Source organism: Synchiropus splendidus, chromosome 16, assembly GCF_027744825.2.
Source record: "Synchiropus splendidus isolate RoL2022-P1 chromosome 16, RoL_Sspl_1.0, whole genome shotgun sequence".
Taxonomy (NCBI): Eukaryota; Metazoa; Chordata; class Actinopteri; order Syngnathiformes; family Callionymidae; genus Synchiropus; species Synchiropus splendidus.
Genome location: NC_071349.1, coordinates 11,489,550 through 11,506,834, shown reverse-complemented (window position 1 = coordinate 11,506,834; position 17,285 = coordinate 11,489,550). Strand labels below are relative to the sequence as shown.

At 41.8% G+C, this 17,285-nt stretch overlaps 1 protein-coding gene across 1 annotated transcript in view; it reads right to left on the bottom strand.

Annotated features, from left to right (window-relative positions):
• luzp1 (leucine zipper protein 1) overlaps window positions 1–17,285 on the bottom strand; it is a 43,524-nt gene that overhangs the window by 20,952 nt on the left and 5,287 nt on the right. The window contains exon 2 of the mRNA XM_053845096.1: window positions 3,196–3,253. The gene's annotated coding sequence lies outside the window, so the exon portion shown is untranslated. The remainder of the gene's footprint in view (window positions 1–3,195; window positions 3,254–17,285) is intronic.

Sequence of the window (17,285 nt, the reverse complement as noted above, 5' to 3'; positions counted from 1 at the left end):
AAATATAAATAAAAATGATCACGATACATATGCGTGTATGTATCCGAAACAGAATGGAGGATAAAGGTCAAACACTCTGAGACTCATCACGTCTACTGTCACTGTAGGACAGCGATCATGACACACAGCACAAATACTTAAGGACACAGCAGTGACTGCAGTTTTCTGAATTTATGACAGTGACTATCAAGGTATTAACTTAAGGTCTACTCTGTTGTTTTTTTTGCCTCAACCGACAGTTTTTCTATTTAAAGCCCGATGTAACAGCTGCTGAATATCTCCCAGGATTCAGGCAGCTCCGTGACTCACATATATGCAACGATAAAGTGCCTGGGGAGGAATGTGTGTGTGTCACCGGTTCACACAGATAAGAGCTCGCGATGACACTTGTTCGAGTCAACAGCAAGTAATTATGAGTCGTGTGGAGACGGGTCAGTCAGTCTGGAGGGCAGACTGACGTACGGAGGCGGGAGAAGGATCAAAACAACGGAAAGAGTTGTACTTTGTGCTCTACTCACGGTTATAAGATTTATTAAGATACATTTTTATGTCTTTTGCCCGGCACTAAATTGGCTAATTTTATACAAGGCAAGGGAAAACATTTAAACATGTACGTGGGGTGAAAATGAACTGAATAAATGCAACTTTTTTCCTGCTTGAAATGTATTTAATTTCTCATTCCTTTTTTTAAACATATGTTTTTTGATTTCTATGTACATTTTTTTTAAATAATTTTTTTTGAAATTTAGATTTAGCTTTCTTACATTGTAAAACAAATTCTTAATTGTTTATTTATTTCTAAATATATAGAAAGTATGTATACAGTTTGGGTAAGGTTTCAAGCTCTTTAAATATTTTTACTCAATCATTTGCCAGCCAGTTAAAGGGTTAACTGTAACCCTTTTGCCCATAAAATGTTAGTTAAAACAACTTATTTCATTCAGATAAAAAAAAGAGAATTTTGATTTCAAAGAGATCAGATTTAAACTGTAAAAATGGCATCTGGGTTTCTACTATTATTCTACCGTGCTACGTTCAGTACAATTTTATTAAAATGGAACGACTGAGTGGAGACTGATAGGATACCCTGTGAAAACACTCTGGCAGGACAATAACAATGGCATGTGGCAAACAATGTGTGAAATGAGCAGCTCAGTGGAGGTCTGCGCCCTCTGAGTGCTTTTAACCACTTTTACTTTGAATCATTGCATTTAAAAATGCAGGATTACTAAAGAGATCACTCTTTATTTCACTAGCAGTTGTCTAGTATGCACCCACCATTGATAAATTAGTGTTCCATAACACCTTATTACTGTGTAATAAAGAGTGGATAAACACAATTTTTAAAATTCATTTCAAAGTGAAACTAAGCTTCCAGTGTAGAGAGGAGAGTAGTGTGACTCCAGGTGCTGCACAGAAAGCTTGAGCGTTAACAGCCTTATCTGAGTGTGCAGGTGAGATTTACAGCTGAGGCGCGAGCTCAGTTCCGCTCTCTGCAGACTCATCCCAGATGGGCTGCTGTTGTGGACGCAATAGGAAGTGACGGTAAATCAAACAAGACACCGGCAGCTGAACGCTAACACTTGGACCACAGAGTTTAGTTTAGCTCGGAGGAAACTCTGGTCCTTCTGGTGATGTGATTGCACCAGTTATGTAACTCATGACAGCAGATCTTTTTGAAGATTAACGGGAGCTTTCTGACTGAAGGCAGACATCTACTACCCATCAATAGCTCTTAAGATACATCCCTTTCACTGCTGCCCAACATCCTGCTCACTCACGGCTTCAAGCTGGACACACACACCGACACACACAACTTGGCTGGCAGAGCTCCGCAGTGCTTCATCTTGGCATTAACTGTTCGCTGCGGCTAAATGTAGACGTCAATGGCCCTCTGTTGAAGGAGCAAAAAGTCGAAGCCAAAGAGCTGAGATAAAGGAAAGTGCTGGGTGAATGTATGTGTTGAAATGCAAGGTAAGCAAAGAAAGATACAAAAGAGGAGGAGAGGGGGGCAGCAGTGACTCCACAGAATGCAGAGCAGTCAGAGTGGATTACTGCAGTGGGAATGCAGCAACTGGCCGCAGGATGGAGGGAGGGAAGGAGGGAGGGGGGGAGGCAGGAATGATGACGCAGGTTCACAAATGCGTTTGCAGGTATATTGCTGACGTCGTACGCGACAACTTTGGCCAATATTGCAGCTATAAAACGTTGAATTGATCTCAGTTTTCTAAGTCTATTCATGGCAGTTCTGTCATTACACATAAGTCAATGTCTGAGCATTTCAACTTTAAAGATCACCTTTTCATTTCTTGTCACTCGTCACATCCATATCCCTCAAGATATTCTTTCCTTATTCGTCTCCATCTTGGTCAACATTTATCCGTCTGAGCAGAGTCTGAAGACTCTTTCCATCTAGAAAGAGCTGAGCCTATAGACAATGCTCAAGTCACCCAGGAGAGGCTCAAAGTGGAGCCGCTGCTCCACAGTGAGATATTCTGGGCTCACATTTGACCTTGAGGCGCCCAACAGTATGCTTTCTGTTTAGACCTGGTTGCTCCAAGGATCAAGACACCAATGGGCATCTTCTCCTTTCAATCGCCAAGGCAAGTCAGCCTCCTTCACCTCGACCTTAAAAATGTGTGGGTGAAGACGACAACCTGAGCTACAATACTGCACCCTCACAGGGACTGTGAACCACGTTACTGCATTTACTGTGTACAAGCAACCTCTACGTGACAGAAGGCAACAAGGAAGGAAGCGCGGCGCCTGTGTTTGTGCCCAACAGGAAACACAAAAAGCAGGGGAAGTGCACAAGTGTTGGAGAGGAGGAGGCTGAAACGTTTATGGTATCAAACAGCAAGATTTAAAAACAAAAAAGGCAACAGATATATGTTATTCTGAGGGTGAAGACAAGTATAATTAAAAAAAATTCACTTATAATTATTAATGTTTAATGGTCTTTTTATATTTTTATATTATATATTTTTTATTTTATATATATTTTTTTATATTTATATATTTTATTTTATTTTTTTAATTTGACTATTTTTAAACAAACGTAATGAGACTTTCTAAATTAAATTATTTAGAGGGCCCTTATGTAAACACTACTATGATCACAGTTTTTCAAGCTCATTATACATAGAATTGTGCAATTATTCTGCTAATATTTGAACATAACTTTTTGGAACTTACAGTGCACATCCATTCTTGTGGTGTGGTTTACTCATGGCTCTCCTCAAAAGTCTTCATCCTGTGGTTCAAAATCACACAAACAGGGCATAGAGTTAGAAAAACGGAACTGGTCATCATCATATCAACACACACACACACACTGATATACACACTCGTGCCAATATTCATGGCTGTTGTGTTTGGCAGTTGGCAGGGCTTGAAGCCTCCGGCCCGGACTGACAATGCAGTCACTGTCGGGGAGATCGTTCACAGTCAAGCTAACAGGCTAGGAGTGAGCTAACTGCTCAGATATGGGGCACATTTCACCGGCTTTTGCAATAGACTCATGCATGAGCAGACAGGCAGAGCTTGGCCTCGGCAACACAAGGCTTATTCAGTTCTTCAGGGAGGCACCGCTTCACACCAACACACGCACCATTATCAAAATCATCATCATCCTGGAAGCTCTCATCTGCTGCAAAACATGCGACGGCTTCCCTCTCACACACACACATTCCACGACAGTAGCATTCCATATGTTCCGCTAAGCACAGAGAATCCAGATTTAAGACGCAGGTCTGGACCGAATTTAAAGGATTGAAAGGGAGACAGAGAAAGTAAAGACCATTCGACTTAAAGGAAACTGTGACCAGGTGTAAACAAATCTATTGCCGGGCTCCTTTTGACCGTGTAATTACGATAAAGAAGCAAGACTAAGGTGGTTAACTACGCCGAGTATGGGAGGAAATATTAATGATTCACTGCTGTTTTTGCTCAAAGTGCAACGCAACGATCTGAAAACAATTTATAGCATGACCATACTAGTTTCCTGTAGTCTAAGACGCTTTGAAAAAGCACTTGTTAAAACAGAAAAAAAGCAAATTGAAATGAACATACAGTCATTTCTCATAGAAGAGATTACGGTACACCACACCTTTTCATTTAGAATAATATCATTGCCTCTGACTTCAGATCCACCCGCCAAACATTTGTCGCCAAGTTGCCTTTGATCATTCTCAGTTGCCAACCGCTTCTCAGGACAAGATCAATAACCAACAATGATAAGCAAGGATTGAGAACAACACATCAGAGGAGCCTGGTCAAAGAGGCCAGATGTCGCCCCAAAGCTGCTCCAGGCCCGAGTCTATATGTGATGCTTCGGATTAGTAGAGACATTGGCGAGGTTAGCGACAAATTGATCAAGTCAGTAGTGGCTGAAGGTAATGACGCATCAGTGTTTCACTTCCCCCTGTGAGTCTCGAACAATTCAAGTGTGTCATCATGTACACAAGAAGCCTGCACACCCAGGTCATCGTTCCCACGCCAAAATAAAACACACTTCCCTAAAAGTTCAGTGTTGAACCGAACGTGAACTTTCCACGACACTTTTGAACGCTAAAAATTTGGTGTGTCTCAGAGGTGTATCATCCAGACGACTCAGAGACCAAACCAAACACAAGTGAAAACATCTGTCTCCCTCTCATCCTTTTGGTTCTTTCCAGGATGAAGAGGATTCATCACATTACACAGCAGAAAAAACTGAAACAGAATGAGGTGGCACTTCCTGTCGGGTCAGTGCACGACTTCGCAACCTGAAATGATTACGTTTTTGTGGACTTTAAATTTGTAGGATACCAGGAAGATATTTGCACAGCAAAATGTTTTCTTTTCAACAAGATTTTCGGGCTTATTTCAGCAAAACTCTTCAGATCAAATTAAGCGCAGCTACAAAGGCGGGATGGTAAATGCAAGAACCATAAAGAAACAGTTTGCCAATTTCATGTTGGTCAAAACCAGTTTCGTAACATTATGGTAAACAGTAGAAGAGCTTCATCACACCTGCGGCTATGATGTTGCAGCTACTCATTAAACAAACGAAACAAAACAAATGAATAATCTCAATAACATTATGACCATTGGATTCCAATGCTGTTTCTCATATCACACCCTTTGGGAAAAACCCAACATTTCCCAATGACGATTTCTGACCCAATTCCAAACTAGGTTGCTCACCATTAAGCGTCTTAATCACCAAGTTTTTTCTGTCGTGTAGCTAAACAGGTTGTTCTAGAGACACAGAGGAACGCAGCGGAAAAGTCTGTTCAATTATTGTAAAAGGTGGATGAAGTTGAAAAAAGAATTCTTCAGCAAGCGTCTGAAATAAATAATCTTGTAAAGGCATTCTTGATCTTGTATGTTCGAGGCCTAGAACGACACTGTTCTCTGATCACGTCTAACTCAAAACCCCGGGGCTGACACCCATCCTGCCAAGACCTGTTATGTGGCCCATGGAGCCTAAAATGTTGAGCCAGCGTTAAATGTCAATATCAATATAAGGGGATGCGATGCATGTTGTTTTCGTGACGCACACTGTTGCAGATGGATGGAATTAGACAGAAAGTGGAAGTTGTAGTTCACGGCGAAGGAAGTGCACACAACACAGAGATAACAAGGCTGAATCAAGCCCCTAAAAGGACAGACTGATATGACACTTTGTTTCCTCACGTTTCCTATGAAAGGGAAGGGGTGCAAGTTCATTGTTTTGGTCCCTCGTGCGTCTTAGTTCGACACCGTTGTCCCGGGCCAGGACTTTCCTTTTCGCTGCAAAAACATTATCTGCATTTGCAGCATTTAAGGCAGATAATTTCCCCGGTAAATGATAGCATTAGCATTTGACTAGTTCAGAGTTCTATTACCACATGAGACATAGTTGTACTTCGGGCTTTGTATTGGTTGGAATATGGCGATACAATATATACAATACAATAAGATATACTGTACTACTTTATTATTAGCATTTTGAGGGGTCGGGAAGTTGAATTACGGATGCCTGAATACGTCACATAAATAAAGCCTCTTCTAAATATCGTACAACACCCGACTTAAGACCGAGATCGGTTCCGACCAACCGGTCGAAAGTTGGATTGGACGCAAGTCAAATGCCATTCCAACTAGCCGATGCGAGGGTTTTAGGTACGACTGTAGTGGTGGATTGCTGCGTGAGAGTGAGATGCTGGGATACTGGGCTGCCCGGCTGCTACGTGCTGCAGCACCAGACATTGAATAAAAAAAATAAATAAGCATCTGTTGTCGTAACTACGGGTGGACGTAAGTCGAGCAGGTCGTAAGTCGGATGTTACTTGTATAATATTTACAAGTGAATTATGAGGTACAATAGAACATAAAGTCAATTTGAAAGCAACGATTCACTCAGGAGAAACTACACTTTTGCTCACTGGAATCGAAGCAGTCAAAGAGAGCTGGTATCTCTTCTTCAGTGATGGGAACTGCCAAAATACAGCAGTGAAATGAACGGCAGAAGGCTCACGATGCAGTAAAACAATAGAGGAAACAAGGAGAACCAAAGAAGGGGGGAAGAGAGAGATCATGTTCAATTTCCTCCACTGGAGAAGATTTCAAGGCCTGAAACTCCATCCTGGGTTCCACTGGCCAGGCGGGCCTCGTTTGCATGGGAGCCCATTTCCTGCCAGTGATTAACAGAAGGCAGCGGTGTGTGCGTGCACTGGGGTTTGCAGTTCAGAGAGGTCTGGGGTTGTTTTGTCTGCTCAGGGAGCAAAGGAATGCCCAAATCAAACACAGTGAACAGGATGCCGAGCGAGCGGGAGAAAAAGACAAGCACATGCAGACGCTAAGGAGCTAGTTCGACAGGAAGCTGGGGTCCAGAAAGTAGCAGTCCAAGCTCACCGTCGACAAGAGGAGGGAACTCCGGCGAATAAAAGAGATTGACATCTCATTCGCTGCCACTGAAGACTGCGGACGACATTCCTGCCACTGCCATTTACATTCCAGCGAGGTGCAGTAAGTATTTTGTCTACACGCCGACAGATTAAAAGAGGGAATCATTCAACTCCTTAAGTTGAGCACAAACTTGCCAGACCTGTCCCAATATCTAATGACTTTCAGGCTCCTAGCCGTTTAACAAATAACAGCCGAGGCTGTCACCCACTCTAATCGCTCAACGGCAGTATGACATGTCGGTGTGTGACAGATCTACGTCAACTAGGAGCCTTCAGGCGTTGGAATCGCAGCCGCATTACTCACTCTTACATTAGATGTGATATAAGGTCAAACAGTTGAGCAAAGGTTTCAGAGTGCAGGCTGTTCATGCGCTAAATCAGTGGTGCCCAACCCCTGGGCCGGGGACCGGTATCAGTCCGTGGATCAATTGGTACCGGGCCGCACAAGAAATAATTATTTCCGTTTTATGTATTATCTGAGTTTGAATGATCGCTTATTTTGAAAAAGCTTTTATTTGGAAAAAATGACCAGATTGTCTTGGTTAAGCCTCAGTCACTTGAGAACCAAAATGTAACCCACAAGCTCGCAAAATGAATAGGAAACAGCCGTCTTTGGAAAGTTTCTTTGCGAAAAGGAAAAGGCTCAGTGAAGAGACAGGAGAAGAGCCATGAAGAAGAACGTTTTTAACAGACAATAGTAGGAGTTGTACTTGAAATGTGGATTTATCATGGTCAGTGATTCCCAACTTGCATGTACACAAACATACAGAGGCCATATGTGACGGTTCAAAGTGGCAACTTCACACCGAGGTTCGCGGTGATAAAAAGGTTTGGCACAACTATACACCAAAATACACCAAATGTATTCTGTCAATAAAAGGTACCCAAAAACTACCTTGGAAGAGCGAGGTATTGACTTAGATAAGCTGACTCGATTTGAATCGTGAGCTTATTCAATTGCAGTTTGTTTTGGGACATATCAGTCATAATGCCGGTTTTACCTGAATATGGAACTCAGGGAACAAAGGCTGTAAATAGAACCGAACAACTTGAAACACAATACACAGCACAATAATCAGTGTCGGGCAATGGTGGGTGATGTCTTTGGACCTCCAAAAAGGCCATGTTTAACCCGTAAAAGTCATTTAATATTCTGCTTTCTCCAGTCTGGAGTTTGGTTTAAAAATAACAAGATGGTCACAAATCTTTTTTCTTGTGTTGTGTGCCAGCTGAGTCTTGCCCCTGCACAAGTGATGCATTCCCAAACTGGCAGACAACAAGTGATAGTCTGCGATTGTGCCCTTTTAAGGTCAGTTGTGTCTGAATGCCAGGCATGGTAGAGCTCAGGGAAGCAGCTGACTGGCAGCAGAGATAAAACCCCTAAATTAACAGCATTCTTCTGCTGGTCCACACCTCCAGAGCAGAAGGAAAGGAGGCAGACGGGCGGAATTAGAGTAGGCGAGTGTAGCAAAGACAAATAAGAGCAAGAGCTGTAAAAGGGCAACCATACATTTGTTAGCATAGGGCCCCATTGGACCTCAGTACATGCTGCTTAACCATCAAAACAAACAAAAAAAATCCACTTTTAGATGATCTTCCTCATAAGTTAAGCTTCAATTGTTGCAGTACAATATGGAGCTTAATGCATGCATGGCGAGTTTACTTTTGAAGCTTGGATGTGGGTCATGTATCATGATATGGAAGGTCAGAAGTTTGACAAAAGCGAAAGCACCTTTTCAACAAATTCTAATATAATATCATTTTAGAAATGATTTAACAGTGAATCGACAAAGACATGCTACGCACTCAGTCAAACATTAGAGAAGCTAATCTGATTTAAATCCATGAAGATCACTGTGGACTACAGCAGCTTTGATGTGTTTTGACAACCGATCAACAGAAGTTAGAACAGTAGTTTGAAAATGAAGTTTGCCACAATATCGGTCACAAATATCAGCAGTTTTTCATGAGAATATGAGCAACTTCACCCGTTCTTCTCATGCCATGAATAATGCAACAGTTTTCTGGATAACAGACATGAGTGAGTTCAGATAACAGGCCAGACCAAGGTCGAAAATGAAAACATGCCTGGTATTTAGCAATCTTTCACTGGACAACAATGAGCGTCTCATGGATGCTCGAGATTCCTTCTGGGCTCAAAAATCCCAGGTGGACTTTAGTGACTTGTTTTAGAGTCCACTGGCTTATAATTTTTACGAATTATCTGACCACGACAGAAGACAAAGTTAACAAAAGGCTGGATGAGAATAACTATTTGTGAAGTAAATGTCCAAAAAGGAACCAGGAAAAGAACAAGACTGGTTTTCCACGCGACTTCAAACCCATCTGTTATTAAGCAACTTTAAGAAACGTTAAAAATAAAAGAGCGTGAGGGTATTGACATAAAAGTAAGGGCATGAAAGTGTTTCATGCCTGCCTTCCAAAGTAAAAGCAGCACTTAAGTGATTCTGTTTTTACGGCCCGGTCATGGCCGGATTGGGATCTCGAGTGGCTCCTGCAGGGATGGCGAGCTCCCATGGGATGGAGCGTCAGCTGCAGTGCTGTAAACTGACATTACCACCAAAGCAAAATTACAGAACTAGCAATGTGCTCTTCAAAAGAACGGCAAAGATGAGCTAAAAATGAACAAGAAATAGACAATAACTCATGGAAGTGTCCAAACATGCAGAACTAGAAACACACTCAGAGAGTAGCCCTCAGCCAAGCAGCTCCTTTACCTAATATTACTGGACTTTGTTGAGCATGAAAATCAGGCTGCAGGTGACAGTAACGTTCTGGAACTCGCTCGTACAACACACAGAAGGAGCCAGAAGGAACTGCGGCCGCTCTGACAAAGCTTGATGATCCTTCAAAGGGCTAGAAGTTCCACAGTCCAGAACAAAATCATCATCATCTCCAATCCACATCCAGTCCAACCAGCATGTTCTTAACATTACAAAAAAAGTGTTATTTTCAAAAACTCAAAAATGAAAACACAGATCATATTAGACTACTGAGCTGGTCTTTTTTATGTATAGTTTTATTTAAGGAAGAATATTTCAGAACACCCAAAACAATGTACCCAATAACTATCCAAAATGTATGTTAAAATCAAAATATTACCAGTTGAATGCCACCAGTAGCTGCAACATAACTTGACAAAGTCTTGAACAGACACATATTTAGTGAAATATGTGATTAAAAAAAAAGATTTAAGTGAAAATCCAAAACATGAGGGGACAGCAGCTGAGAAAAAAAAGAAAAACACCGGGTTGTCTTGCCATTTGAACATTCCTTGCACCAAGAACATGTATATTTTCTGATCACAAGAAAAATAATCCGTGGGAGGAATTTTATTTTGAGAGCCGCCCTGCAGATCCAGAGCTTAGAACAGGTCAGACAGGAGTGTGTGTGTGCAAGCTCACGAGTCCCGTCCGCTGCTGTGTAAGCACAAACCACTCGACACATGCGGGTGAAGTGAAACTTAAAAATGAAATGGCACGTAATAAATGGAGATATACTTCTCAAATTCAAAGGTCTATTTGTGCTACTGCCTTCTCTTTTCCCCCTGAATGAACTGCGAGAATAAATCACGTGCTGCACGATGATTATAAAAGTCAGGTTTTAGTGGCAGCCTGCTGCGTCTTGCTCTGTCCCTCCTCAACAATTTGCACTTTTAACTTTGGCGCGGCTCGCTAGTTTGGAGCCATAATCTTGATAAATTACAGGTTTGATACCGGACAGCAGTTTCAGCTTCTCCATGGGCCGTAAGGAGAGTTGGAATTTAATAATTGCACTTGCTAGAATTTAAGTTTCTTTTTATTCACCTTTAAATTGAGTAAAAAAATTCTCATCGAAGATATACATGACTTTAAAACCAATACAGATTTTCATATCATTTCATATCAAGCGTGAGAGCTACAGAAAGCTTGAGTTTAGAGCGCACATTTAATGATAGAAGAAAGGTAGTGTGATGACTTGAGTGCTAAACTTACATCATCACAAAGGCCATGCTACCAGTTCTGAAGCTGTGAAGTGCGAATACGCTTAAAAAAAGTTCAAGGATTTATATAGGTTGTTGTGAAATTTATAAAATGCCCTAAAAGTTGTCTCTTCATTCACTTAAGAGAAGACCGAGGGCGAATTAGTGGGCTAGTCAAAAGGAAAACACAAAACCCAGTAAAGTGTCGGAGAGCCTCGTGCATCTTGAGAGCGTTCAAAAACATTTAGAATCAAAGGACGAAGACCATTAGATGTGGCTTTCCTAATCCGCATTCTTTGCTTGAGTTGAAACTTTAAAGCGCAACAACCCCACATCACGTCTGAGGTCCTCATTTTGGGATTCAACAGGATACAGAATTAGTGGTGCGAACGCAAATAAAACGTATAACAAGTCAGTCCCGTGTGAAAATACAGCCTCGCTTTAAGTGCGGCTTCGTTTTTCCTACTGATCCCTAAACAGCAAATCTTAGCCTCGGGTTGAACCTGACCTCCACTGATCTCCGGACTACTTACACCACAACAAACTCCTGCCAACCACTGTCACGTCAGTCAGTGGCCGGTCACTGCAAATAACAGGCCGGACTTCTATGAACTCCAGGGACCAGAAGTATGGAGGACGCAAGAGACAACCTCCATACTCATAAACACTCCCCGAAATTGACACGATGGCACCCAAGACACACAAACTAAGCCGGTGGTTCCAGGACTTTGGTTCAACATTTAGCCTTTTAAGGATATTTTTGTGGTTCATGACCAGAAATAGAAAATTAGACATCTGTGTCAATACGTGTCTGGGACAAGTGGTGATTATAACGGGCTTGGTGTCTTTCTCCTGCTGTCAGAGCCTTTTATCACTGTATTATGAGATGTAGAGGAATTCAAGTATTATGTTCCCAGCATTGATAATTGTACGTCTGGCTCCCGGGCCAAATCTCCAGGAGGAAATATGCATCTTGAACCAGACTGGAATGGCTCCTGAAATATGCCAAATATGCCCCGGACCCCCCTCCTTTCCTGGATATGTAGTCCTGCTTGATAGCCCGCCTCCTTCCCCTCTGCCCCCCTGCAAACCTCAGCATTCCAGCTTCGACTAAATTCCCCCACGTGAATCACACAACAATTAAATAGGTAGAAAGGCATTGAGGAAGTAACAAGCATATCGTTGATGTTTATGTGGAAATAACCTTTAGTTTTGGACAGCGGAAAATACCAAAACAGCCGCAATGATTGTTTCAGGTGTTTTTATATTTAAAAAAAATACAGAAACAAATTGGTTTGTGGAAACCAGGGTGAAATGGGTTAGCTCTGTTCTGTGTGGTTAATAATCTTGTTGAGGTATATGTACACATTGTAAAAAAAGTATCCCACAAAAAGTAACCACCTTCCGTACTGCACTAAAACCCTGGGTTAGGAATTTTTGTACGAAAGGGTTCATATTGTGGTAAAAATGGAATCCCATCAGGGTATTCCGCAGGGGTTCCTGCAGTACTTGACCACCTCCCACCTCCCAAAAAATGTCACTGTATAATACAGTTGCACAGTAACAGCAACAGTTGTTGATGTTACAGGAAACTTTTTTGTAAGCACAAAGCCACTATAATCTCAGAGTACTGTGGCACACTCTCAGTCACTGTCTCCACAACGGCGATGCGACAATTGCGACAAAGTTCCGACAAAAGACACAATTTTTTTGTTTTTTTGCTGGTTGCCTTGGCCACCCTACTATCACTCCCGTGATCTCCCGTTAATTTCCGGTCTCCAATAACCAGACATCACAGCATAAGTTATAGCGCCCTCAAACAACGCAAACCCAGTCAAATATGTCCTATACTTATGCTCACAATACTTTCATTGGTAGAGTGTACACATTCTTAACATCATTAAACCGCACAAAGGAAAGGACCAAACAAAAGACAGGTGACCATCCACGCTCCTCTCCACTCTTGTGTAGCTCACAGCATTCCACCGCTAGTTAAGCTAGGAGGCAGCATTGAGAGGCAAACGCACAGCATCACAACGGCAAAATAAGAACCAAGTTTTTTGTAGTGTGAACAAGTCTGGATGCCACATCAAGGCGCATCAATCCCAGCATAAATGCACCACAGGATTACGGACAGCTGCTTCAGGAGGTAGTCCTTTGATGTTGTTCAATGGTACCTTGAAAGTGGGCTGATGCTAATCCAGGAGCTAGCAGTTGAGATCACCACCTAAGACATGTCATTCATTAAGGCAGTACTGCCAAGACAAAAACACTTTTCACCGGGGTAAACTGAGGTGAAAAAGCTTCCTCTTGTATTGACCCAGACATGGTGTTTCAGTCAAAGCGGTTCATATTTCATTTGATACTTCCAAAAATACTTCTGAAGTGGGGAAAGGGTGAGTGATTGAAAAAGCAGTTTTCTCAAATGGCAGCAAGACGAGATTATGTTGGAAAATGATCACCCATTGAGGTGGACATCTAAGAACACCTTAAAGAGCGCAGCATGGATGTGGTTTGCAGCCCCAAAACTAATACAAAAACCGCTCTCCCAGTTTCCTCTACAGGCCCATTCCTTCAAGCGTGGTTAAACCTAGACAATATTTGACACATCTGTACAGTAGAGGAGTGGAACAGGAGCGTAGGGAACCTTCTGTAAAAACACATGTTGGAGGCTTAAATGTTGAACAGAAACCTAATCCTGCACAGGAAGCAATCAGCAGGGAAAAGCCAGAAAGGAAAAAACCCAAATGCCAAAATCATGTAACAACGTTGCTTTACATACTTCAGGAGTCGCAACATTGGACAACGTAGCTAGATGACTCAAAGTTCTAGTTGGCTGTTACTCGCTTATTGGTGAAGCCCTAATGAAAAAAAGTGTCCTATAATCCACAGCTATATTGCCAGCGAGAAGACACTGCACAACTTGGTGCATTTTCAAATAAGATTTTATGGCTCATCGTTTTAAACTAAATGCTGCTCAAAAGAGTCAAAGTCTTTCCCAAAAGGACAGGGATCTCAATCTCCCCCAAAAGCTGAGTTTTTTTTTATTTGGATTGGGGCCATTGCTTCTCCGCTTGGGGAGCCAGTTGAGGTGACTCGAGGTTCTAGTTTTCCAGGCACGTCCAGCTGGGACGAAAACAAGGGAGAACACAGGGTTGAAGAGATTACCTCCTCACTGTGGAGCCCTCACTCACTGCCGGCTGAAGTGGTTCATCAAAGGGACGTTGGGGAAACTTAATAGAGCCATCAGAAGGGCGACGCAAAACCATTTGTATTTTGACTAGTTATGATTAGCTGGTTGCATAAAGGAGGGAAAACGCTCACGCAGCTGGATAGCTGCACTTATAGTTCCTTAAAAGTGAAATTGAAAGCTTGAACAAGGGTCAAAAATTCTTTCAAATATGTTGATGATAGTGGAGCAGGCTTTTAGCTCCGAGGGTGCAAAACATGAAAAAATGGACGCCAAATTCTGCCATATACCAGCGTAATCTGGAGGCCAAAATACGGTCAAGAATTGGATGTCCATTTTTTCATGTTTTGCAGACGCCCTCCGAGCTACAAGCCTGTTTAAGTGGAGTCAAGTCAGCAGGACAAATAAGCAAAGATGAAGTGGTCCTCTTTACTAAGCAGGGAGTTGTAAATAAAAGTAAAAAAACACATTTTTAGAGATTTCTCAGTCAATATTTAATGTCACCGGTTTCTTACAAGCAGCGTAAATAAACATAGACTAATATTTAGCGGCGTAACTTTTTTTTTTGTTGTTGTTTGCCTACAACAGCCACAGCAGTTCAACGTGTAGCTAGGTTTCCCACAGATCTACAGAGATGCAGTGAATAGATGAACTGGAAAATAAAGTCTTACATATGTTCATAATCATCCAACACAACCGCAAATGATAATTTACATTCTGGAGTTGCATCCACAGACTGGATACTAACCATGTCTCTGTCTGTTCCCCTGTGATAAGGAAATGGTGGATGGTTGGGAAGCCAAATGAAGACCAGATGATTTTTTTTTTCTCGCTCTCCTGTAACATGCCATAGTTTAAATGGTCAACAGCAGGGCAGCTGCTCGCGGGTTTTGGGGATTACTGTGGAAACAATTGGTGTTTTTGAATCAAAATACCTGAGATGTTGGTGCAGATTGGAAGGTGCTGTTAAAGTAAATAAACGTTGAACACATCTGCAGGGAGCTGAAGAGCTCTGCCGGATTTACAACTCCTTGTAAAAGACGCCCAGAATCCATTTGTTGATTAGGTTTGACTTTTGCCGAAAATAAAAAGGGTGTTCAACCGCCTAAATATATCCAGTCGAAAAAAGCAATTCAACTAACAACACTGTTTTAATGGAGGGAAGCAAGTCCTAGACACAAGATGTTCCTTGAACCCAATGACACGGGAACATGATGACTTACTTGCTACTTACTCACTTACTTAAGTTTAATTCCTCAAACTTTTCAGTAATGCCAAACTACCTAAAAGCTCAGTCATGATCCAGTTAATATTTTACGACCACATTGTCTCTGACCATCGGGGGAGGGGATTTGTGGCAGTGTACAACCAGAAAGTTAAGACAACATACACTTGAATTTCATTCAGTCAAGAAAAAAAAAAAGATTTTACTCCGGATGCTCCCTTCATTACATAATAAATTAGAGCAGCTTCAAGCACATGAATACCAAACAGATTATATAAGACACTTATCAAGTCTCCAAGGTGAATTCTTGAACCTGTATAAAACAATAAAAAACTTTTAAAGGCTCAAAAGTCATGAGTGACACAGTGGATCTCCGTGACTGGTCACCGGTCACTGGTCCGTGGTCACCGGCTGGACAGTAGTTTGGAGGCCGTCCCTGGTCGGAGGGCCCACCAGAGCGGCCAGTAATGAGGAGGCCGTTTGGCACGCTTAGGGGGCGCTAACAAAAGGGATTCATTCACCCTCACACATGCAGAAGCCGTTGTATGGACAGAAACATTAAATCCTTCAAGTGTGAAAGCGCATGCCAATTGAAGATCTTTGTTCCTCGTATGTGTGCGAGCATGAGTGTTAATGAGAGTCACTCAGGCAACTTTACTTCTTGTTGAGTGATCGACACTCTCGGCCACAAGTGTCTGCTGACAGATCTACGGAAAGGCTCGCACAAAACTATTCCAAGTAGCTCAGAATGCTGACCAGTCAACGGCATTTGCCTGGTGAAAGGCGAAGAAGTGAGCAACTCAAATGCGAAAGAAGGAGTTGAGGTACAGAAAGTTGTATCAGAAGAGGAAACAGCAGTTGTGCTGGAGCAGTGAGGCAAAAAAAAGCAATATCCTTTCCTTTCAACCTGAAAACTAAGGTAGGAAGGCCAATACATCGGTCGATGGAAATCCACACAATTTAAAAAGCTAAATGTATATACTTATATTTTTCTTTCAATTTATACACAACAAGAGACAACACAGTAACATGGATTTCCCCTGCAAAAAATATCAACAAATCTGACCTGGCATTCACTGACTGCTGTCGATATGTAGCAATGACAACGCTAAGAAATGGCTCTCTCTTAGTATCGCCCGGGATGAAGCGGTGAAATCTTTCTTATTAACTGAAGAAGTGCAGACAACACGGCAAGTGTTCCAAGAATTTAGTTCCTGCACAGACCATCAGAAATGAGGTGCCTCTGATATTGATCTTCATATCTTCATCCTTCTACCATAACATCTAGAGCTTGTTGTTGTCCAACATGTTGAATAACATTACAATATTTAATACATTTCAGGTTTAATGTGGCCGGCAATTTCACATATCTATTAAGGGGTGCACATGACTAGGAATATGGCTTATGAAAACAAGATAAACTACATGACGATACTAGGTACTAAGATATGTTAATAATATTCATGTTTTTCTTTTTGTTTATAAATTTATTTTTTGCCATTTTAATATTCAATAATGTCATGACATGTAGAATGGTGATTCTTTCCATTCTGGCAAAAAACGGAGCACGTCACTTGAAAGTGGATGTTCCACTCTCACTAAATCAAACGCTTTTTTGTGAATATTGCAGCTGTTTTCGCACAGCTGTGAAAACGACTACTTTATGGGTCATACACTAACAAGAACAATGAGCACAAAGTCAGTACTCGGAAGAACAATGTCGAGGATTAAAAAATTATGTGGAAAAAACGGTGGCTGAGGAGGCTTTGCTTTTTGCTTTTATTATAACAAAGTCCGCGTGTATTGCAATGAATTTGTGTCATTACTGTGTTGTAAATAAGTCAGTGGTAATTACACTTATGATGAGGAATTATAGAAACTTGCATGAATACGACGTATTCTCCCTGGTATAGAACCCATCCCCTCCTCTGTTATCTCTCCACTCTTGGTCGGCAG